General features: G+C 36.7%; 2 long non-coding RNA genes across 2 annotated transcripts in view; both read right to left on the reverse strand.

Annotated features, from left to right (window-relative positions):
• Positions 1-2,342: 2,342 nt before the first annotated feature.
• LOC133333688 (uncharacterized) overlaps positions 2,343-24,527 on the reverse strand; it is a 90,938-nt gene continuing 68,753 nt past the window's right edge. The window contains exon 2 of the long non-coding RNA XR_009754464.1: positions 2,343-2,677. This is a non-coding gene — a long non-coding RNA (uncharacterized LOC133333688). The remainder of the gene's footprint in view (positions 2,678-24,527) is intronic.
• Positions 18,203-24,527, reverse strand: part of LOC133333689 (uncharacterized) — a 74,576-nt gene continuing 68,251 nt past the window's right edge. Inside the window, exon 2 of the long non-coding RNA XR_009754465.1 lies at positions 18,203-18,684. This is a non-coding gene — a long non-coding RNA (uncharacterized LOC133333689). The remainder of the gene's footprint in view (positions 18,685-24,527) is intronic.

The following is a 24,527-nucleotide window of genomic DNA, read 5'->3' on the forward strand; positions in this document are numbered from 1 at the left end:
TTAACAAGATTTTTTAATTTTATTGAATGAAAGCAAATAATTTCGGAAATTGCTTCAAATTTTAGAAGAAGTATAGATTTGTTCGAATTGGTCACCTTTGGCACGAATTATGACCTTCAAACGGTCAATAAAACCGTTACAGGCTGCCCGAATGTTGCTCTGCGGTATTTTGGCCCATTCCCGGAGAAGCGCTTGCTTGAGGTGATCGACACTTTGGTATTTTTAGTGGCAACCTTGCTTTCCAAAATACTCCAGACACAATAGTCCAACGGATTGGTATCCAGAGATTTTGGTGGCCATTGTGTGCTGGAAATGAAGTGAGGAACCTCATTTGGTAAACAATTCTTGGCTGGCGCGTGCTGAGTCCTGTTGAAAGGTACAAGGTCTGCGGCCAAAATGTTTGCATGCCCAAGGCTTTAATACACCCTCCAGAATATTTTCACTCTGCGCCAAATACTGGAAAAGACCCATGAAAAACACATCGACACATACCACCTGTTCGTCGTCTATAAAGCCGCATTCGACAGCCCTATCCGTTCAGAGGTGTTTTGAAGTAATGCCTGTTTTCGGCATTCCTGCATAATTAATACGGCTATGCAGGATAATTTTAAGTGGCACAAGGTCAGCAGTTAAAATCGGAAAGGATCTATCGGAGGCCTTCAGTACCGAACGAGGATTCAGACAAGGTGGCAGTTTGTCGTGTAATCTTTTTAACATCCTGCTGGAAAAAGATCTCGTACACAAAAAGGAGGCAAGACGACGATATGCGTCAACTATAGGAGAATAAGTCTGCTTCCCATCGCATATAAAGTGCGAGTCCAGCGACTGAAACCAATGTTCAATGACATTATTGGACCACACCAATGCAGCTGCAGACCTGGCAAATGCACCATTGACCAGATTTTCACACTACGCTGGAAATCCTGGAAAAGACCCACGAAAAACATATCGACACATACCACCTATTCGTCGACTATAAAGCCGCATTCGACAGCCCTATCCGTTCAGAGGTGTTTAAAGTCATATATGCGTTCGGCATTCCTGCATAATTAATACAGCTATGCAGGATAACTTTAAGTGGCACAAGGTCAGCAGTTAAAATCGGAAAGGACCTATCGCAGCCCTTCAATACCGAACGAGGATTCAGACTAGGTAACAGTTTGTCGTGTGATCTTTTTAACATCCTACTGGTAAAGGTCATACGAGAGGCAAATGTGAACAGAAATGATACCCTGTACACCAAACAACACATGTTACTCGCCTACTCCAATGACATCGATATAATGGGTCGAACATTGCGAGCGATAACAGCCACCTTTGAACAAATTGAGAAGGAGTCTGCCAAAGTGGGTCTGGCAGTAAAAGGTGAGAAGATGAAGCTGATGGTATCAACGCGCAAGACGTCCAATAGACTCGGACCAACTGTGGAACTTGAGAAGTACATGACATCGATATAATGGGTCGAACATTGAGAGCGGTAACAACCACCTTTGAACAAATTGAGAAGGAGTCTGCCAAAGTGGGTCTGGCGGTAAATGGCGAGAAGATCAAGCTGATGGTATCAATGCGCAAGACGTCCCATAGACTCGGACCAACTGTGGAACTTGAGAACTACAGCTTCGAGGTCGTTAAAGATTTTATATACCTTGGTACCGCCATAAATGAAACGAATGACTTCAGTTTTGAAATTCGGAGAAGAAGAGTGATGGCCAACAGATGTTTACTATGGTCTTAGTAAGCAATTTAGAAACAAGGCCACCTCCCGCCAGACCAAACTCACACATGACAAGACGCTGATACTACCGGTCCTGTTATACGAATTTGAAGCATGGGTATTTGCGCAAGCAGATGAGGCAGCTTTTGGGGTGTTTGAGAGAAGAATTCTCCGAAAGATCTATGGGCCGATCTGCGTCGACGATGAATATTGGCATCGAATGAACCACGAGCTTTACATTCCATATGCGAATATAATACATTCCATCGTATTGAGCTGCAGCGACTACGGTGGCTAAGCCATGTTGTGCGGATGAATGAGAATGCCCCAGCTCAAAAGGCTTATAAAAGCGAGTCTACTTCATTCAGAAGGGGAAGACCACGAATTAGATGGAAAGTTCAAGTAGAAGCCAATATCTTGGAACGTGGTGTTTCAAATTGGACGAGTTACGCTCAAGACCGACGCGCTCGGAAATCTTCTTTTAAGGTCGGCTTATGGAACAACCTGTAAGAAGCCTGCTAAGTAAGTAACAATATTTTCATGATAATGTTCGGCATTTATTCTGATGCCAAGGTCGATTAATACTAGCGGATAGTGGCCATCGGCTGTTATGGCGGCCCATAGCATAACTATGGTCGGCGCTTGAGTTCTGTTGGCCAACCGAAGGTGCACATTTTCAGCTGACCTCTTTGGCAAGTAAACACGATCATTTTGTTTGTTTACAAACTGCTGGACAACGAATGTTTTCTCATCGCAGAAAACCGACAAAATCGACAGTTCACCACTTTCAGCCAAGCAAAGCAACTCTTTAGCTCTTTTGAGTCAATTTTCTTTCTGTTGCAGTGTATGTTCTTGCACTTTTTGGAATTTCAATGACTTTACCTCGAGCTCATTTTTCAATATTTGCCGAATGGAATATTGCGATATGTTCAGCTCACGGGCCATTTTTCGGCCACTACGAAGCTTCGATTTCAATCAAGTCGCTTCTTTACTTTCCGAACTATTTCTGCTGATGTTGCTGTTTTCTTCCGTCCATTTCGTTGACATCGGGCTACGCTACCAGTATCATGGTAACGAGCGATGGTACGAGACACAAAAAATGCATTCACATTTAAATGCTGGAGTGCTATAACGATAGCCACTTGTGGGTTTCCAGCCAAATATAAAGAAATCACGCTTGAATTCCATCACGAACAACAACTTTTTTCTGGAAAATTCTCACCAAAATGTTTTTGTACGCTTGTAAACAATATAGCTGTCACTGGAAACAATTTTAACAGCTGTCAGACGAGTGGCTTATAAATGACAGCAGTCTGAAGTTGGTTGCAGTTTTTTCATCTCACCCTGTATGTATGTCGGATAAACACAAATAGTTGGAAAAATAATAATCAACTCACGTGTTTTTTATTTGCTTCATTAAAATGCCAAAAAGAGAGGGAGAGAGAAAGAGTGATACAAAGAGCCCACAAACAATTTAAGCTCTTAAAAGCTTTCTGATGGTGTAACGCTCTTTAAAAAATGTTGGGGTAGTTTGTAAACCATGGAGTGACAGAGAGAGAGAGAGAGAGCGGTGTTAAGGGAGAGTAAACATGTGATTTGTAGAGTATTTTTCACTGACACATGTTGTCTGTGGAGACTTAAATTCCGGTAGTATTTTTTTGTTTTCTTTATTATTTTTTTCTTCTTAACAGGAAAACTCAAATGAGCATATCAAATCAAATGCCAGTTGAATGTAATAAGAGATTTTGTGTAAATGCACACACACACACAGATTTATACTATCAAATTTTTATTACAGTTACAAGTTTTCTCTCTGTACAGGTATATTTGGCAGCCAGTTAACGCGTGTTTGCTATACGACAAAAAAAGAAATCTAAAATGTCAACCTTTTTAATTCTGAGGGGCGGTAAAGAGTGATGAAATTCTATGGCTTGGAGGAGTATCGAAATACCATTTAATGTCAATATATATATGGAGGATATATTCGTTAGAATCAGTATGTTTTGAATGAATAATTGAATAAGAAAATTTGTAAAACACCCAACTAATATTGGTCGCCACTTTGGCGGAAAATTAGAAAATCATATTGAAACAATGGCAAAATGGTTCTCACAGGACTTTTTGTATGAATAGTTACAGTGTATGGACAAATAAATCGCAATATAAAAGGACGATCTTATGACTAGCAGATGAACTAAATATTCTCTATCTTGCTGCAGGCTGCAAACTGACATTGGGCGCCACTTAGTGTTCAAATAGTAAAAAATAATAAAAATGTTGAAACCTACAGTTTTATGATCGTCATGTTCAGCGAACTTTATTCTACAGGGTGAGATGAAAAAACTGCAAGCAAAAAATGGCTCGTTTGCTGAACATATCGCAATATTCCATTCGGCAAATATTGAAAAATTAGCTCGGGGTAAAACCATTGAAATTCCAAAAAGTGCAAGAATTTACACCGCAACAGAAAGAAAATAGACTCAAAAGAGCTAAAGAGTTGCTTCGCTTGGGCGAAAGTGATGAACTGCCGAATTTGGTTTTCTCCAATGAGAAAACATTCGTTGTCCAGCAGTTTGTAAACAAACAAAATGATCGTGTTTACTTGCCAAAGAGGTCAGCTGAAAATTTGCACCTTCGGTTGGCCACTAGAACTGAAGCGCCGGCCATGGTGATGGTGTGGGACGCCATAAAAGCCAATGGTCGCTCTCCGCTCGCATTAATCGACCGTGGCCATCAGAATAAATGCCGAATATTATCGCAAAAAGGGTATATTGAAGCCTTGGGTACGCAAAAATTTTACCCGTAGACCTAGGAAATTTGTTGCTAAAAATTCGTTGGACTATTTCGACTGGAATATTTTGGAAAACAAGGTTGACAAGCGCTTCGCCGGGAATGGGCCAAAATACCGCAGAGCAACATTCGGCCAGCGTGTGACGGTTTCATTGGCCGTTTGAAGCCCATAATTCATTCCAAAGGTGACCAATTCGAACAAATCTAAAATTATTCTAAAATTGGATGATATTTACAATATTTTTTGCTTTACTTCAATAAAATTTTAAAAAATTTAAAAAATGTGGCTTTTGACCTTGTGGCAGTTTTTTTACCTCACCCTGTAGAAATCCTGGTCAGGTCAAACACAGATCGCATGAGGAGTTTTGCTTGTTGCGGCTATAAATAAAGATGAAGATGGAAATCTGGTGACAGATACAAATACAGCGTGTTGAAGATCTGGAAGGAAGATTTTGCAATTTTGCTTCTGGTAATAAATTGTGGCGATGAAGAAGATACCCCAGAACCAATAAGAGATGACGGTAGAGATTGTATACCACCTAGCCAAGATGAGGTCAGAATAGCAATTAATCAATTGATAATAAGAAAGCAGCAGGTGTCCATAGATTACCAGCCGAACAATTCAAGACCGATGACCAGTATCTGACACTGGTCAGGAGCTTGCACCAGCTGATTAGTACAATTTGGCTATAGGAATGCATGCATGGCCAATGATTGGAACATAAGCATCCTGTGTCCTGTGCACCAATAAGAAAAGAACAAAATATATGCCAACTATATGTCTCCTTCCCATCGCGTATCAAGTGTTATCCAGCGTACTGTGAGAATGACTGAAGCCAATGGTCAATGACATTATTGGACCAGATCAATGCGCCTTCACATCTGGCAAATCCACCATTAAACAGAGTTTCACTATGCGGCATGTCTGCATTGGGCATTCCTGCAAAATTAATACGGTTATGCAGGATAACTTTAACTGGCAGAAGGTCAGCAGTTAATGTCAGAAAGGACCTTTAGGAGTCCTTCAGTACCGAACGAGGATTCAGGCAAGACGACTGAAGCCAATGGTCAATGAAATTATTGGATCATACCAATGCGACTTCAGATCTGGCAAATCCACCATTGACCAGATTTTCACTCTGCGCCAAACGCTGCAAAAGACCCACGAAAAACACATCGACACATTCCACCTATTCGTGGACTATAAAGCCGCATTTGACAGCCCTAACTGATCATAGGTGTTTTGAAGTCATGACTGCGTTCGGTATTCCAGCAAAATTAATACGGCTATGCAGGATAACTTTAACTGACATAAGGTCAGCAGTTAAGGTCGGTAAGGACTTCTCGGAGCTCCTTAATACCGAATGTGGATTCAGACAAGGTGACAGTTTGCCGTGTGACCTTTTTAACATTCTGCTGGAAAAGATCATACGGGAGACAAAGTTGAACAGAAATGACACTCTGTACACCAAACAGCATATGTTACTCGCCTAAGCCGATGACATAGATATTATGGTTAGAACATTGCGAGCGGTAACATCCACCTTTGAACAAATTGAGAATGAGTCTGCCAAAGTGGGTCTGGCGAGAAGACCAACTGATGGTATCATGCGTGAGACGCCCATTAGACTCGAACCAAATGTGGAACTTGAGAACTACATCTTCGAGGTAGTCAAGGATTTTATATACCTTGGTACCGCCATAAATAAAACGAATGACATCAGTTTTGAAATTCGGAGAAGGATAGTGATGGCCAACCGATGTTACTATGGTCTGAGTAAACAACTCAAAAGAAATGCCACCTCCCGCCAGACCAAACTCACACTTTACAAGACGCTGATACTACCCGTGCTATTATATGGATCAGAAGCATGGGTACTTGCGCAAGCAGATGAGGCAGCTCTTGGGGCGTTTGAGAGAAAATTTCTCCGAAAGATCTACGGGCCGATCTGCGTCGACGGTGAATATCGGCGTCGAATGAACTACGAGCTTTACAATTTATACGCGGAAATCGACATAGTCAGACGTATTGAGCTGCAGCGACTACGGTGGCTAGGCCATGTTGTGCGGATGAATGAAAATGTCCCAGCTCAAAAGGCATATAAAAATGAGCCTACTGATGGTTCTCGTAGAAGGAGAAGGCCACGAATTAGATGGAAAGACCAAGTAGAAAACAACATCTTGGAACGTGGTATTCCAAATTGGTGGACTTGCTCACAAGACCGACGCGCTTGGAAATCTTTTTTTAAGCTCGGCTTATGGAACAACCGTTCTGTAACAAGCCAGCTAAGAAGAAGAAGAATAGTAATGGCCAACCGATCTGAGCTATGGTCTGAGCAAACAACTCAACAGAAAGGCCATCTCCCGCCAGACCAAACTCTCACTCTACAAGACGCTGATACTACCCATGCTGTTATATGGACCTAAAGCATGGGTACTTGCGCAAGCAGCTAAGCCAGCGCTTGAAGTTTTTGGGAAAAAAGATCTCCAAAAGATCTATAGGCCGATCTGCGTGTGAAGCTGAATATCGGACATAGACATAGTCAGACGATCGAACTGCAACGACTACGTTGGTTAGGTTATGTTGTGAGAATGGAGGAGTATGCCCCAGCACAAAATGCATATAAAAGCGAACCAGCTGATGGTTCACGCAGAAAGGAAAGGTCACGAATGCGATGGAAAGATCAAGTGGAAGACAACATATCGGAACAGGGTCTTTCAAATTGCAAGAGATGCATACAAGACCGACGCGCTTGGAAATCTTTTTTAAGCTCGGCTTATGAAGCAAATATTCTGTCACATGCCAGCTAAGTAAGTAATAACGTTGGGCGCCATTTATTTATGTATATTAGTTATTAGGTATTTTTATAATAATAGCAACTAAAACATATGCTATAATTTCGTAGTACAACTGTATAACACAAAGTGATTAATAATTGTTTTATTACAACAACGCTGCCAATACAAGTGTGTGCCACTTGATTGTGTTAAACAGAAACCAAGAGCTTCGGGCACATATACACTCTCACAGAAATATAATTCGGATTTTTTTCGCACCATGAAAATCACACAAACATACATATTTACATACATAGTATAAGCATTTGTTACATTAAACAAGTACCCAAGATAAAGAGAGAGTGCGAGATAGAGAGAGAGAGGGAGAGCAAGTTGATACACTAAAAACCCATTAGAGGGAAATGTAGCAAGTACGTATGCATATAAGCCTATGTAGATATAAATTGTTGTAAGTGCTATATATACATATATATATATATATATATATATATATAAATATATGTGTACAACATATCGATATCCTGTAAATAAACAAAATTTCAATGCCAACAAAAACAACAAAATACAATATCAAACATGGTCGTTTTTTTTTTTTTTTTTTTAAGAATGCATATGTATTAAACTAGTACTAAGTCCGACCATCGAGCAGTTGAGATGTGACGAGAAGTAACAATAAAGTCAGATATAATGGAAGGATCATTCAATCAAGCACCAACCAAAGCTTTCTGCAAACTCCAAACTATTTTCTTGAGAATGTTTTTTTTAATATGAATTTCAATCTGTATCTCTGCTAGTTCAGACGTCTCCTACCTTCTGCGAACACCAAATATTGTTCTTGTGAATCTGGGATTGGGAAGCAATAAAAACATATAAAGACAAGATCATTCAATAACTACTTCTTGCGAACGTGAGATGAAAAAACTGCAACCAACTTCAGACTGCGGTCATTTCTAAGCCACTCGTCCGACAGCTGTTAAAGTTATTCCAGTGACAGTTCATTATATTGTTTACAAGCGTGCAAAAGCATTTTGCTGAGCACTTTCCAGAAAAAAAATTTTCGTGATGGAATTCAAGCGTCATAGTCAGATTTCTTTATATTTGGCTGGAAACCGACAAGCGGCTATCGTTAGAGTCCTCCAGCATTTAAATGTGAATAAATCTTTTGTGTCTCGTATCATCGCTTGTTACCGTGATACTGATAGCGTAGCCCGATGTCAATGAAGTGAACGGAAGAAAACAGCAACATCAACAGAAATGGTTCGAAAAGTAAAGAAGCGATTTGATCATTAATCAATGCGTCGTAGTGGCCAAAAATGGCCCGAGAGCTGAACATATCGCAATATTCCGTTCGGCAAATATTGAAAAATGAGTTAGGGGTGAAGCCATTCCAAAAAGTGCCAGAACTTACACCGCAACAGAAAGAAAATTGACTCAAAAGAGCTAAAGAGTGGCCAAAAGTGGCTTGGCCAAAAGTGGTGAACTGCCGAACTCGGTTTTCTCCGATGAAAAAACATTTGTTGTCAAGCAGTTTGTAAACAAACAAAATGGTAGTGTTGACTTGCCAAAGAGGTCAGCTGAAAATGTGCACCTTCGGTTGGCCACCAGAACTCAAGCGCCAGTTATGGTGTGAGCCGCCATAACAGCCGATAGTCGCTCTCCGCTCATATTAATCGACCATCTGAATAAATGCATGGCATCAGAATAAATGCCGAATATTATCACGAAAATATCCTAGAGGGTGCACTAAAGCAAACATTTTGGCCGCAGACCTTGGACATTCCAACAGGACTCAGCACGCGCCACCCAAGAATTGTTTACAAAATAAGGTTCCTCGCTTCATTTCCAGCGGACAATGGCCACCAAAATTTCCGGATACCAATCCGTTGGACTCTTGTGTCTGGAGTTTCTTTTTTTTTGGAAAGCAAGGATGACACTAAAAATACCAAAGTGTTGATCACCTCAAGCAAGCACTGCGCCACGAATAGACCAAAATACCGCAGAGCAACATTAGTGCAGCGTGGCCGTTTAAATGCCATAATTCGTGCCAAAGGTGACCAATTCGATCATAGGTTTTTGATAGCCTCAGATTGTTAGCAACGCATGAATTGGTGTTGGAGCAGCCAAAAAGCATTCATATACTACTTTCCGGGAACACCAAAACATACCATGAATTTGAATCTGAATTTCGATTAAATCAGGTATGCCGGATAGCACAATGGGACGATCATTCATCAACTACTTTCTGCAAAGGTCAAAAACTGTTTTTGATAACGTGGAATTGTAGCATCGCATTAGTTTTGATTTCCACCATCGAACATGTCCTATGTTCCTGGAAACTACAAAGTCAGACATAATGGGAAGATCATTCATTGACTATTTTGTTGGAACTTCAATATTGGTTCTTGATAGTCTCAGATTGTTAGAAACGCCTAAATTGGAGTTCGACAACCGAGCAACAATAAAAGCAGGCATTACGACAGGATCAATCATCAACTACTTTCCGCAAACCCCAAAAAAATGTTATTGATAACCTAAGATTTGTTAGCATCGCATGAATTGAAGTTCCACTAACGAGCTATGATCTGTTCGTGCCTCTCAACTACAAAGTCAGACATAATGGGAAGTTTATTAAATCGAGCATTAGCCACGGCAGGCATAATGGGAGCGTCATTTATCAATTACTTCCTGCAAACACCAATATGTTTTGTTTAGAATGTGAGATTTTAATCAATGTATGAATTTAAGTCTGTCCATCGAATAGTTCAGACGTTCCTGAAAGTCACAAAAACAGACACAATGTGAGGATCTTTCATCAAAAACTTTCTGCAAACGCCAAAATCTGTTTTTGATAACCTGGGATTGTTACAAACGCACAAATTTTAGTTCGACTATCGAGCAGGTCAAATGTGCCTGGAAACTACAAAGGCAGACATAATCGGAGGATCATTCATAAGATACTTTTTGTGAACGTCAGTATTAGTTCTTGATAGCCTCGGATTGTTAGCAACGCATGAATTGGGGTTCGACCACCGAACATCAACAAATACTGGCTCAATGACAGGATCAAACATCAACTAATTTCTGCGAACAAAACAAAAACTTTTCATGCAATTCTTAATTGTAAGAAAAGTATACATTTCAGCCCAGCCCTAGGGCCATTCAGATGTGTCTGAAAACGTCAAAGCCATTTGTAGTGGGATAATCAGTCAATGAATAATTTGTTTTCGAATATGTAGGATTGCTTTTGATAATCTAGGATTGTTAGCAACGCATGAGTTAGGATTCCAACAAAGTCAGACATAATGAGAGTATCATTCATCCACCACTATTTTCTCCGAACATCAGAAGTATGTTCTTGATAATCTTGGATTGTTAGCTATGCATGATTTTCAAATGTGCATGGAAGGTTATTTATCGACTACTTTTTTCGAACACCACAAATTGTTCTTAATAAGCTGGATTGGTACGACCGCATGAGTTTGAGTTCGAGCATCGAACAACAATAAAAATAGGAGAGAATAGGAGTACTCTCTAATGTATGGTCTTCAGTTCTAATATCGAGCAGCTGAGATGCGACGGTTACATCGACGAATGAGTTCAGGAGAAATGCCGACTCTGTTCAGTGGCAATAAAATCTCAGAATAACATAAGTTCAAATCTGGAGCCTCTTTATCACCCATTCTGAATAGAAAATTGTATCTGAATTCAGACAATATAAAGCAGTTTGGGAACCAGAGGGTAAGAATTATCTTGAACAAACCCTTTAAGACTGGCAGGAACTGTAATTCAAAGCCTAAATACATAACGAATATACGGGATGAGATAAAAAAACAGCAACAAAGTCAAACGCCATCATTTTTACATTTGTTTAAATTTTATTAAATGAAAGCAAAAATTGTCGGAAAAAGCATAAAATTTTAGAATAAGTTTAGATTTTTTCGAACTGGTCACCTTTGCCACGAATTATGGCCTCTCGCCAGACCAAACTCACACTCTACAAGACGCTGATACTACCCGAGCTGTTATATGGACCTGAAGCATGGGTTCTTGCGCAAGCAGATGAGACAGCTCTTGCAGTGTTTGAGAGAAAAAATCTCCGGAATATCTATGGGCCGATCTGTGTCGACGGTGAATATCACCGTCGAATGAATGAACCATGAGCTGTACCATATATTCTCGGGCATCTACATAGTCAGACGTATCGAGCTGCAGCAACTACATTGGTAAGGTCTAATTGTTAAAATGGATGACGAATGCCCCAACTCAAATGGCATATAAAAGCGAACCAAGGGGAAGACCATGATTCCGATGAAAAGATCAAGTGGAATACAGCATCTCGGAACATGGTCTTTCAAATTGGATTTGCCACGCACATGGCCGACGCGCCTGGAAATCTTTTTCAAGTTTGGCTTATGGAACAAACGTTCTGACACTAGCCAGCTAAGTAATAACCTTGGGCGCCATTTAGACAACAATTTAAAAAAAATAATACAATCAGTAGAAAAAATCTGCGTACGTGGTAGGTTACATTCATTGGTCCAAAAATTTTTTTTCGAATTCTGATTCGTTGCCGGCCACTCCATTGGTACTATCTTGCTTCCCAATCAGGAAATTGTTATTTTCAATAATTTAGTAAGCACGAAAAAATGTAGCAACAAAATTGGATATTAGATAGGATCAGTTATCAACTACTTTTTCCGAACACCGAAAATTTTTCTTGATATATTGGGATTATTGACAAAGCATGAATTTGAGTCCGAACATCGATCAGTTGAGATGTCAATGAAGGTTCAAAAAAAGTTTTTGATAACCTAGGATTGTTAGCAACGCATGAATTATAATAACAAAACTTCGAACTGCAACAAAGGCAGGCATAATGGAAGTATCATTCATCCACTACTTGCTGCGGACAGCAGAAATATGTTCTTGAATACCCACTCCTAATATTGTTGTGTGTTGAACAGAGATGCGAAAATCATGATTTCACAGGTTTGAAATTTGATAAAATAAAAAACAACTTCAAATTTCTAAGGATGCCAAATGACAAGCATTCTAATTTTGCTCTTTTATTTTCTGCTCAGTGTTTTCAGTCTCCACAGCGGAGGATTGAGAAGATATCCTTACTGCTGCTGCTTGTAACATACACCTTTCACAAAATCATTGTTTGGCAAGACGAGAAAAAAATCAATTGGAATTTTGTGTGTTTCCCCAGTGTTTTCTTTTTCCACCAGGGGGTAAAATTTTCCACAATTTCACTCCATATTTTCTTTTTTCTTTGTTGTTGTTCACCACTTCTTTGTTATAATAAATTGCTATTAATAGCCACTTTTAATTGGTTGATTTTGTTGTTGTTGTTTTTTTTTTTTATACAGGAGACACACGCGCACATACACACCAACAGCAATTTACTACACACACGCAGCCAAGTTTTTTTGTCGTCTATTCTTTTATACCTATGTATATATCACATCGAATATTTTTTTTTTGTTTAAAAAGCTTACATTCCTTTGCTTATTAAAGGATACAATAAATATTTGTAATTTGATTTTTCTTTGATTAGTGGTTTTTCAAACATTTTCACTCGCAGACACAGCGCACACACACGACGCACTAACACATTTGAATCACTAACAATTTCATTTTTTTTATTAATTTAAATAAATATTTATTTTATTTTTTTAAGGATTTCCTTTTCCCAATTTATTTCTTTTTTTATTTTGGGATCCTTTGGTTTTTTTATAATTATTTGTTTTTTTTTTCTTTTAATTTCTACTTCATCGTGATGCTTTGCGTTGTGCTTCTATACGTTTTCATTTTTACAAAGGAACTAAACCATGCACAATCATAACTCATTTTTTTCACCATTGGCATTGCCTTTGGTCCTGTGTGTGTCATTCATTGCGGCGTCATGTGTGTGTGTGTGCGCGCGTTCTCTTTACAAATGAAGTCTCCACCATGGAGAGTGAGAGAGAAATTAACACAATTTGACAAAAGAGCAGTAAATGTAGTAAATGTCATTGTTGTGTGTCATGTGGTAGTGTAGGTAACTGTTAGAAAAAGCTTTTTATTTGTTTGTGATTTGTTGTTGTTTTTTTACACAGCTGTCAGTTTCGCACAGGTCATAGAGCCTTGAGTCTTTTTGTTTATCATGGGAAAAATGTGAAAAATACACCGAATGCTTTAGAGAGGTGTAATGACCTTTATTTTTGTTTGTTTTTTTTTAATTGTCAATAATTTAATTACTAAAATAAATGATTTATAACATTATGGTAAACCTTGTATGAAAAAACGAAATTAAAACGATTTATACGTCAAATAAATCCAATAAATTTAGGAGTAAAACGACATTTACATTAGAACTTTTTGCAGGGTTAACCCACTTTATGAGGATTTATTTGACAAATAGGTATAGACAATTGATACCCATTGATTTAATTTAATCCGGTACAATGTAAACGTACTATAAGAGTTATTTGACGTATACGCTATACGATGGCACAATAAATTGGTACTCCATTTAGAGCAGACTAACTGCTCAAAGGGAGACAAACTAGAAATCAGATGCTTCTTCATAATTATACAAAGTAGTTTCATGCAGTCATAGGTTTCTGAAAAATTCTAGGTCTTTCTTTCTTGGAAGTGAAACCCGCAGATAAACTTCCGACGAGATATTTATTAATATTAACAGCAAGACAATTCAATAGAGACTAACATTTCAAATAATTCCAACGACAAACAAAACCAAAAATATGTACACCTTAGTCTGTTTTTACACGGTTTGAAAATTGAATATTTTTACGATTTGAAATTTCATGTACTTAATTTTTTTTTGTCAAATTTAATTTTTGCGAAGTATGTTCATATCACAAAACAGTATTTATGAAAGAAAAAAGTCTGAAACCATCGATAGTATGGATAGTTTGCGAACACTAGCTTAAAGATTTAAGTGAATTCCCCTTTAGCGCGTACAAACAATTTTTACTGGTCAAAGCAAATGTGAATAGCACTAATTTAGGGGAATTCCCTTTTTTACTCGGTCTTTTTTACACGGCTTCTTCTGAAACCAATCTACCGTGTAAAAACAGACTTAGGTGTATAAGGCAAGGACTACAGTATTTTTCGGTTAATTGCACATCAAAATTTGCACAATTTTTTGTTCAATTAACCGAAAAACCAATTATCCGATACCCGCTTCATTGAACTGCTTGTCCAATTACTGAAATCACGCATATCTAAATATCTAAATCTGAACCGATTTTCACAAAATTGAGCACACACTATCCTAGTCATAAATCAATATGCTATGCCATATTTCGTAAAAATATATAGGGATTTCGGTGCATCATTTACATAAAATCGGACGAAAATATATATGGGAGCCATATGTAATTTGAACCGATTTTTCTCAATTTCAATAGGGTTAGTCCTTGGGCCGAATTATAAATGCGACATGTACTTTTTTCCAATTTAACATCAACAGACTTCCGTCCGTCGACTCAGAAAGTGATTCTATGCATATTCTCAAAAGGAATGTCAGATTATTTTTAAAAAATAATGCAATTATCCGGTGAAAAATAAGAGGAAATTTATTGTTGATGACATGAATTTTGTTACTCCATTTGCATCATAAGTGCCAAGAATCGTTTTTCATCACAGAATCATATTCCGTCTTCATAGATGCCTGTTTCTCATTTTCTGATGTTTCAACACCACACATTCGCACTGCATTAAGTTCATTGTACAGCTTTCATTGCCTTCCTTTGGCTCCATCACGTAGAATTCGAGGTCTTTCTGGCCTTTTTCTTAACGGCTCAATTTCACTTTTGTTTGCATGTTGAACATTTCCATGGGATCGCTTTGTCCCGAAGTAAATTCTAATTCATATACGTGAGTTTCGCCATTTACCATATTTTCTTCTCCGTCTTGAGAAAAATTTACTGGCTCAAACTCACTCGTTTCAACATCTTGATTTGATCCTTTATTTCTCAATTCTTGATGTTTCAAATAATTCACGCACACAGCAGAAATGACTAGTCGCTCCACTATCAGATGATCCACCATTTTGCCTCCGGCTTGCAACTTCATTGAGAGGAGTTACTTAAACAACATTATCTTCCATGCAGGCCCCTTTGCTTGGTGAGTCCCTTTCAACTTTATCCAAGCCCGATCTGCTGATTTGCAATCCTTTAAATGATGAATTTGATTTGTCTTCACATGAAGCAATATTAATGCCAACGCCTTTTCGTCCTTGATTTCAAAAACCGCTGCTCCTGCGCCTTCGGTCTTTATTTCTCTTCCACATGTGATTCCCCACAAATCCATATGGACTAGGACACTTTTCATCTGAATGCTCCATGTAGCATAATTTTAATTTTTTTTTTTGTATTGGCAATAACAATTTATTATTTTGTATTTTTTCATGAGATTATTTAATATGCGCTTCACAAGGATTGACTACTGATCTCCTAGATGTTCCTTCTTCACCTTCTTATATTGGCTCGAAAAAGACCACAGCCGAAGGTTTTAATGTTTTTTTTCCTAGTTTTCCCACAATTTTTCTATGTTTATTTATTTTACTTTCATCAGCTGTTCTATTAAACCAGACATTAGCAACTAGGCTGTATTTGACACACGCCAATCTTTCAGAGTTACTATTTGCAAATCATTCCTGGTCTTGGCATCACCTTTCAATTTTGTTCGTTTGGTTGCCCTGGATATCCGTTTCCTTTTCTTGTTGGTCTTCAATGTACACCCGATCTCAAATGTCAATTTCTAACGCTATGGAATTAATGTTTGAAATCGAGTGGATTTAAAGTGCTTTTAGACTTACTATATTCTCTAGATCTCAAATGTCAATTCCATAGCGAATACGTCAAATATAATACACTGGATTTGTGAACAGAATTAAGGTGACCTGTACACTATGGAATTGACATTTGAAATCGAGTGGATTTAGTTGTCTAAACGCGCTCATAATTTAGACTACTACATCCACTCGATCTCAAACGTCAATTCCATTGCGTATACGTCACGTTAATCCTGCTCACAAATCCAGTGGATCATATTTGACGTATAAGCAATGGAATTGACTTTTGAGATCGAGTGGATTTCGTAAATCTAAACGTACCTTTAATCGATTGGTTGTATATTGTATGGCATTTACATTAGAACTTTTTACCGGGATAACCTACTTTATGAGGATTTATTTGACATATATTCAAAGTAATTGACAATTTAAACCCACTGGGTTAACCAAATTCGGTACAATGTAAACGTACTTTTATGTGCAGTAGATTAAAAAAAATGATTGGAACACTTTCGAAGAACACGCTTCTTTATTCCTTAAACGACATTTACATTAGAACATTTTACCGGGTTAACCTACTTTATGGGGATTTATTTGGTATATAGTCAAAGGAATTGACAATTTAAAACCACTGGATTAACGAGTAATCCAGTACAATGTAAACTTACTATTATCAAATTAAATTTGTTTAAGAAAATTTATAATTTTATATACTTACGATGAAATCTTCTTCCAAAATAAAATACGTAGTGATCTCTTTTTGACACTTAATAGTACATTACATGAATGAAATCACACACTTACCATCCAATTATAAAACACTATGTGACAAATGAATTAGACAATTTTTTCTTAATAGATATATAAAATTTTTTTGTTGGCCGGAAATGGTCAAGCTACCGTTATTTGAATGTTTATCACTACCCGTTCTATTTTAAACTAAAACAAAAGCACAACATTTAAATTACGCTCCACAAGAAAAAAAACACACAAAAATAAAAAATGCAAAAAAGTTAAAAAAAAAAATAAAAAACAAAACAAAAAAATCATATCTTAACACTTGTCTTACCCTCAATCAATTTGTGGAGGGGGTTTTTCTCCAAACACGCACACACACAGAAATCCACTCACAAAGAAAATTTTGTGCATGCTATGTATGTGTGAGTTTTCATGACTGCATTGGTATTGTCTAATAATAGAGGCGTTTTTTAGTTTAATACTCTATAAATTACGGCATAGACTTTCAGTAAGACATTTGTTTACATTTTGAGATATTTGACGTATGTATATGTAAATAAAAATCAGCCGACTGTCTTTATATAATTTTAAGGCCAGTGTAAACAGTTAGGATTTAGTTAATCGTATTATAAATAGAGTCAATTTAAAAGGCATAGTATAAACGTACTTATGTTTTGGTTCATGGTATAATAATAAAAGGTAACAGCAAGTGTTGTTGTACAACAAACGATACAACAACCACATGGAAATTTGTTGTTGTAAGTTCTACTAGTGTCAACGTCATTTGACAGAAAAATGTAAACAAACAATTTTGAAAATTATATATTTTCGAATCCTCAAAATAAAATTTGAAAAACATGAATGAAAATCTATCAAATTTATATTTCTATCGCTTCCACATCTTTCCTATAATTGAGCCATTGCCACTTATATGTGTAACACATATGAAAATGCAGGGAATTGCGAGTTATTCCATGAACAAAGATTTGTTTCCTCAAATTTGTCCAGCAGGCAGATTGAGTAAATTGAAAACCGGAGCACATTTAATAAAGAACAATTTCAAATTGTATGCGTTCCCAATTTTCCTGTTGGGTGATTTTTAAAAACATAATTTGTCAAATTCATATTGACACTAGTGCTACGTTGGAATCAAATCAGCTGGGATTTGCTGTTACCTTTTATAATAGTACCATGGTTTTGGTTAAAGAAACTGCAAAAAGAGGTAAAATGACATTTACATTAGAACTTTTTACCGGGTTAACCTACTCTATGATGATTTATTTAACACATATATAGGATGAGATAAAAAAAAACTGCAACAAAATTAAACGCCATAATTTTTAAAGCAAAAAATCTCGGAAATAGCATCAAATTTTAGAATAAGTTTGGATTTGTTCGAATTGATCACCTTTGGCACGACACACGCTTCCCGAATTTCGCTCTCCGGTATTCTGGCCCATTGCCGTCGAAGCGCTTGCTTGAGGTGATCGACACTTGGGTATTATTTATTGCCAACCTTGCTTTCCAAAGTAATTCAGACACAATAGTCCAACGGATTGGTATCCGGAGATTTTGTACGAGTGTAGATTTGTTCGAAGTGGTCACCTCTGGCACGAATTATGGCCTTCAAACGGCCAATGAAACTGACACACGCTTCCCGAATGTTGCTCTGCGGTATTTTGGTCCATTCCCGGCGAAACGCTTGCTTGAGGTGATCGACACTTTGGTATTTTTTAGAGCCAACCTTGCTTTCCAAAGTAATTCAGACACAATAGTCCAACGGATTGGTATCCGGAGATTTTGGTGGCCATTGTGCACTGGAAATGAAGCGAGAAACCTCATTTAGTAAACAATTCTTGAGTCGCGCATGCTGAGTACGATGGTGCTGTGTCCCGTTTGAATGTCCAAGGTCTGCGGCCAAAATGTTTGCCTGCCCAAGGCTTAAATACACCCACCAGAATATTTTCGCGATAATATTCGGCATTTATTCTGATGCCACGGTCGATTAATACGTGCGGAGAGCGGCCATCGGCTGTTATGGCGGCCCACACTATCACCATGGCCGGCGCTTGAGTTCTGGTGGCCAACCGTAGGTGCACATTTTCAGCTGACCTCTTTGGCAAGTAAAGACGATAATTTTGTTTGTTTACAAACTGCTGGACAACGAATATTTTCTCATCGGAGAAAACCGGCAAATTCGGCAGTTCACCACTTTCGGCCAAGCGAAGCAAATCTTTAGATCTTTTGAGTCTATTTTCTTTCTGTTACGGTGTAAGTTCTTGCACTTTTTGGAATTTCAATGGCTTTACCCCGAGCTCATTTTTTTAATATTTGCCGAATTTTCAATAAATGCGATATGTTCAGCTCACGAGACATTTTTTGGCCACAGCGACGCGGGTTTTGATCAAGTCACTTCTTTACTTTACAAACCATCTGCTGATTTTTTTTATTAATTTCTCTTTCGAGATGATGTACATGATCGAAGTTGTAATGAAGAGGAAATCCAGAGATATACTACATTCTCACCATTATGCGACGCGTTTTGCCGTTGCTTAAGCGGCTCACCAGGCATATTGGGCAATGTGGCTTACAAATGTCGTTACTTGATTTATGTCGAATATTGTTGCGAAATTGTATCTACGAATTATAATCAACCATGTCAATGTTCGGACATTTGTCAAGCGTTTCAGAGCAGATTTTTCTTGTAGTGACGGACTTTTTTCTATACAGACTACAATATTTTTCTTCAATGGTATATAACTGCATGTTGTGCAACCTTAGGAAGATAAGGAGGTGGCTGTAAACGCTAAGGCGCCGGACAACAATCAACAGATGCCATGGGAACCACGGTTCAAATCCCAGCCGGGCTCAAGCTGAATTTTTGTGTTTTATGCCTTTTTAGGGCGAAGGATCATTCATGTAATTGTTTTTTTTATTTTTCTTTTTCGAGATGAGCTACATGATCGAATATTGCTGTTTTCTTCCATCCACTTCCTTGACGTCGGTCTACGATTCCAGTATATTTATAGGTTTTATAGGCAGGGAACTTAAAAATATTATTAAATATAAATGATTCAAAAATTGTTGCCACTGGTCACAAGATTTGCGTACATTTCGAAGGAAGATATTTTTATTTAAATTTTGAAAGCAGAATACTGTCAAAGGCAAATTTATAAAAAAAATTGGAAACATATGACTGCATGAGACTACCTTGTATAATTATGCCTTGCACAAAAGAGTTATTCACATTTAAATGCTGGAGTGCTCTAATCACACTATCATGCTTGAATTCCATCACGAATAATTTTTTTCTGGAAAATTTTGTAATTTTAACCGCTGTCGGACGAATGGCTGAGTTGACTAAATCCGGTACATTGTAAACATGTACTATAACATATTGAAAAATTTTAAAAATTTCGACCAATTGGATCTAGGATGTCAACTTCAGATTGGCTAAAAACAAATGGGAACAAACCTAATTAGTAGTACATATAACATATGTTTTGTGACATATTTTATTTTGACAGCTTAACGTTACAATTAACTATTTGACATTTTACACAATTGCCTCTTTTTGTAATCACGGCCAATATGAACAATAATTACCACCATGGCACAATAAATAGGTAGTCCATTTAGCGCAGCTGATGTCTCGATTAACTGTCAAATATTATATGGAAAACTGTGAAATATTATATGGAAAATTTTGACAGATTGTCGAGACAAAAGCAATTGTTTTTGTTTCATCACTTTATTATTGCATCATGATTACTACCTTGCAAACAAAAACATGCCTCATTTTGACATAAGCTCAACCAACAGTAATGCATTACTTTCCCTCCATTTCTAAGCTGCCGCCACATGTCGTGGTGTTGTTGGGGTTATAGGTATCACACTTACATATGGATGCCTAGATGCAAGTGTGCCTGTGTGTGTGTGTGTGTGTGAATGCATAATCGAGCAAAATTAACAGTTTTTTGCGAGACGATATTCACACATTGATGCTTTTCTTTTTTTCGAACTCTCGCATAGATTCCAATTTGTGTTTTAGCCCCTTTCTATCACCCTTCCACCCACTTAATGACATTACAGTCATGGTCATTGTAACGGTAGTGTGGTTTATTTTGTCGTTGTTGTTGTTTTTATATTTATTATTAACCCATTCATTGGCAATGTCATTAACGTGTCATATTGCTAGTGTTTGTTTTGTTGTTGTTGTCGCCTTTTCTTCTTCATTGCCTAATTTAATAATCAATAAACATAGGATGGGTGGAAATAACAAAAAGAATAAAACATACGTTTTTTATGTAATAGGGGGGATAATAGTAAAGAAAACAAAAAAAAAATACGGAATTTTGTAATAATCACACGATTTGACCAAACATCACATGATGTGGCTCGTCGTCCACAACATTGAGCAAAGATAATCAGGGCATACTGAAGAATAGTTCCGTGGAAGAAACTTATATTTATAACAACTATTTACGCGACGCGGACAATTTTATAAAAAGGTAAGAGAACTACTACTTAATCCACTCGATCTCAAACGTCAATTCCATGGGTATACGTCACGTTAATCATGCTCACAAATCCATTGGATTACATTTGACGTATATGCTATTCAATTGACATTTAAGATCGAGTGGATTTCTTAAATCTAAACGTACCTTAAGGTGCCGTATTGACATTTGAGACCGAGTGGATTTAGTAGTCTAAAAGCGCTCAATTAAACTTCAAGAGGAGAGTCGAATAGGCCACTTTGAGAAAAAATTGTAATCAGATGGCCACCCTTGAATTTAAACATTTGCATAATTTACTTTACAATCCACAAAAATGAATATTGACAACAATTTTAAAATCAGCTGATATTTCTTGGTGACTTTATTGATAGGCCTTGTGTATAAACAAATATCAGCTGACTGACTATATATATTACTTTAATACTAATCTAACAATACGTATACATTTTTTTTCAATTATAATAATATTTATAATTCATAAATTATTCATTACAAAGATCTCAATTTTACAGCAGCAGCTGCCATATGTTTTGAATTTTAACATATTTTGAAGCATAATTTCGGGAGATGTGATGATTTTATTCTTTTGCAAAAGCAGTGTTGTATCTGAGAAATTTATTAGATTTAAACGGCATGTACATTAGAACTTTTTTGCGGGTTAAACGACATGTACATTAGAACTTTTTACAGTTGTTAACCTTCTTTATGTGGATTTATTTGACATATATTCAAAGGAATTGACAATTGAAACCCACTGGGTTAACGAAATCCGGTTAAATGTAAACGTACTGTTAACCTCCTCTATGAGGATTTATTCGGCATATATGTAATGAAATTTACAATTTAGATCGGCTGGATTTAATAAATCCGGTACAAAGTAAACGTACTGTTAATTTTGTATAATAAATCAATGTAAATTGAAATTTAGGGCGAGTTTAAGCTATGACTTCTAAATCGACTTGATTTCCAAATAGAACTACAAAACCCTAACAGTTTAGTCTGGCATTAAGGTACGTTTAGATTTCCGAAATTCACTCGATCTCAAATGTCAATTCCATAGCGTATAAGTCAAACTGGATTTGTGAACATGACGAACTTTTGAAATCGAGTGGATTTAGTAGTCTAAACGTAGCCTTATTGTTGGCAGTCAGCTGTTACTTGTATACGTTTACATACATATTCCACTGGTTTGATTATTTCGGTGACAATTTTTAGTCAATGTTACTATTCATCGATATTTACCATGCAAATGAAAAATGAAATTCTGGGTTTGTTCTTTTACTCAATAATGTGTGCAAATTATTGCAAAATTTTTTCGTTTTTCGCAAAAGTCTAGTAAAAGAGAGTACGTTTGGAGAGCATTTTGACGAGATGTGTTACAAATTCTTATAGACAAAATGTAAACAGTGATTTGTTTTTCCAGTAACATCAGCTGATATTTAATCAGCTTTTTTATGACCATATGAGGAAAAAATCAAATCAAAAAATTAAGTTATTATAATTTTTTTTTAGATTTTCTGTAGTACAGAATAAAATATCTCAAGATAAAAAAACAACAAATAAAAATCATTTATTCGAATTGTATTTCGACTTTGAAATATTACAATGAAAGCTAAAACCGTATTTACATTACAACTTTGTACCTACTACATGACAATTGAAACCCACTGGGTTAAAAATCCGAAATCCGTTACAATATAAACGTACTATAACATTTTCAGAATCATCTGTTTTTATTGGATTTTACCGGCAATATTTTCTTCAAAATAATTTAATATTTTTATTTGTCATACTATGGCCTACCTTGTATATGTTGTCTTTGCCTTCGAATTTATGTTGAATAAATACAAAAAATTTTTAAAAAAGTTCGGAATAAATGTGCCCTAATTATACAATGCTTGCTATACTGTAATTAAACATGCATAGGATAGGAATTATATAAGGTAGTCTCATGCAGTCATATGTTTCTAATTTTATCATAAATTCGCCTTTGACAGCACCCAGCTTTCAAAATATAATTGGAATATCTTTCTTCGAAATGTACGTATACCATGCAGTTGATGTCTCGATTAACTGTCAAAGTGCGTAAAATCAATTTGAATTCGATGCGCACTGTTGCCAAAAATGTGAAATGTTATAAGTAAAAATTTGACAGATGGTCGAAACAAAAACAAAGGTTTTTATTTTGATACATCAAACGTTATAGAATTAAAAGGTGTTGCCATTATCAATTTCTCAAATGAGACTACCTTCCATAATTATGCCATGGCATTTTTATGTTATAAAAATCATAAAAATATTACTTTTTTCGATATCTTTTGTTATTTATTATTTCTTTGGCGTTAATAGGTAAATAAACAACATGAATTAATCGTTTATGTTCTTTAAATCTTATTCTATTTTATTATGATTTATTTAAACAATCATTAAAACACATAACACTGCAATAACCCAAGCATTTTGTGTAATAACGCCTTATAGTGTACAGCAGTCTTATGGATATGACATACGCCATACGCTAACGCTGTCATTGTAACCAAACCGCCTTATGTGAGAACTGTCACGTTCGCATGCAATCGGCTTGTTTTGACTTGTTCGCTCGCTCTCTCTCGCACATTGGTAAATTCAGTAGTAGCAGCATAGGGAGAACTAGTGTCAATAATAAATTCGACAATGACAAATTAAGACGGTTGTGTAGTTATTCTGGCACTTTGTTTTCATTTTTAATTTATAATTATATGCCTATTAACAATTGGATTGATTGGTTGCAAACACATACACAAACGAGCAAAGCAACAAAATATTGGATTTACCTGTAATTTGTGCGGCGTTGTTGTTTTGATTGGTGGTGTAGAACTTTGCGTAAAAAAGGGTACAACTAAAAAGTGTATATTTTTTTAAGTGATTTGATTACGAAACTTCTAGAGGGTAAGTGTGAGTGGCTACCAAAAATATGATGTTTATTTTCACTTTCATTTGCTTGCTTTAAGAAGAAGATGCAGATTTTTTTTAGTAATACATGTATGTAATAGAAGAACATCAGCTGTTCACGTTTGGGAGGTGGAAAAACAAAGTCGTTACGATTTGCTTGCTGCTTATCACCTCCTCCTTCTCGAGGCCTAAACAACGTGACTGAAAAGAAAAAATTGTTGGTTTTTGG

This window comes from Musca vetustissima, unplaced genomic scaffold (genome assembly GCF_032173495.1).
Source record: "Musca vetustissima isolate MV318-11 ecotype Yass unplaced genomic scaffold, APGP_CSIRO_Mvet_v1 utg8392, whole genome shotgun sequence".
NCBI lineage: Eukaryota > Metazoa > Arthropoda > Insecta > Diptera > Muscidae > Musca > Musca vetustissima.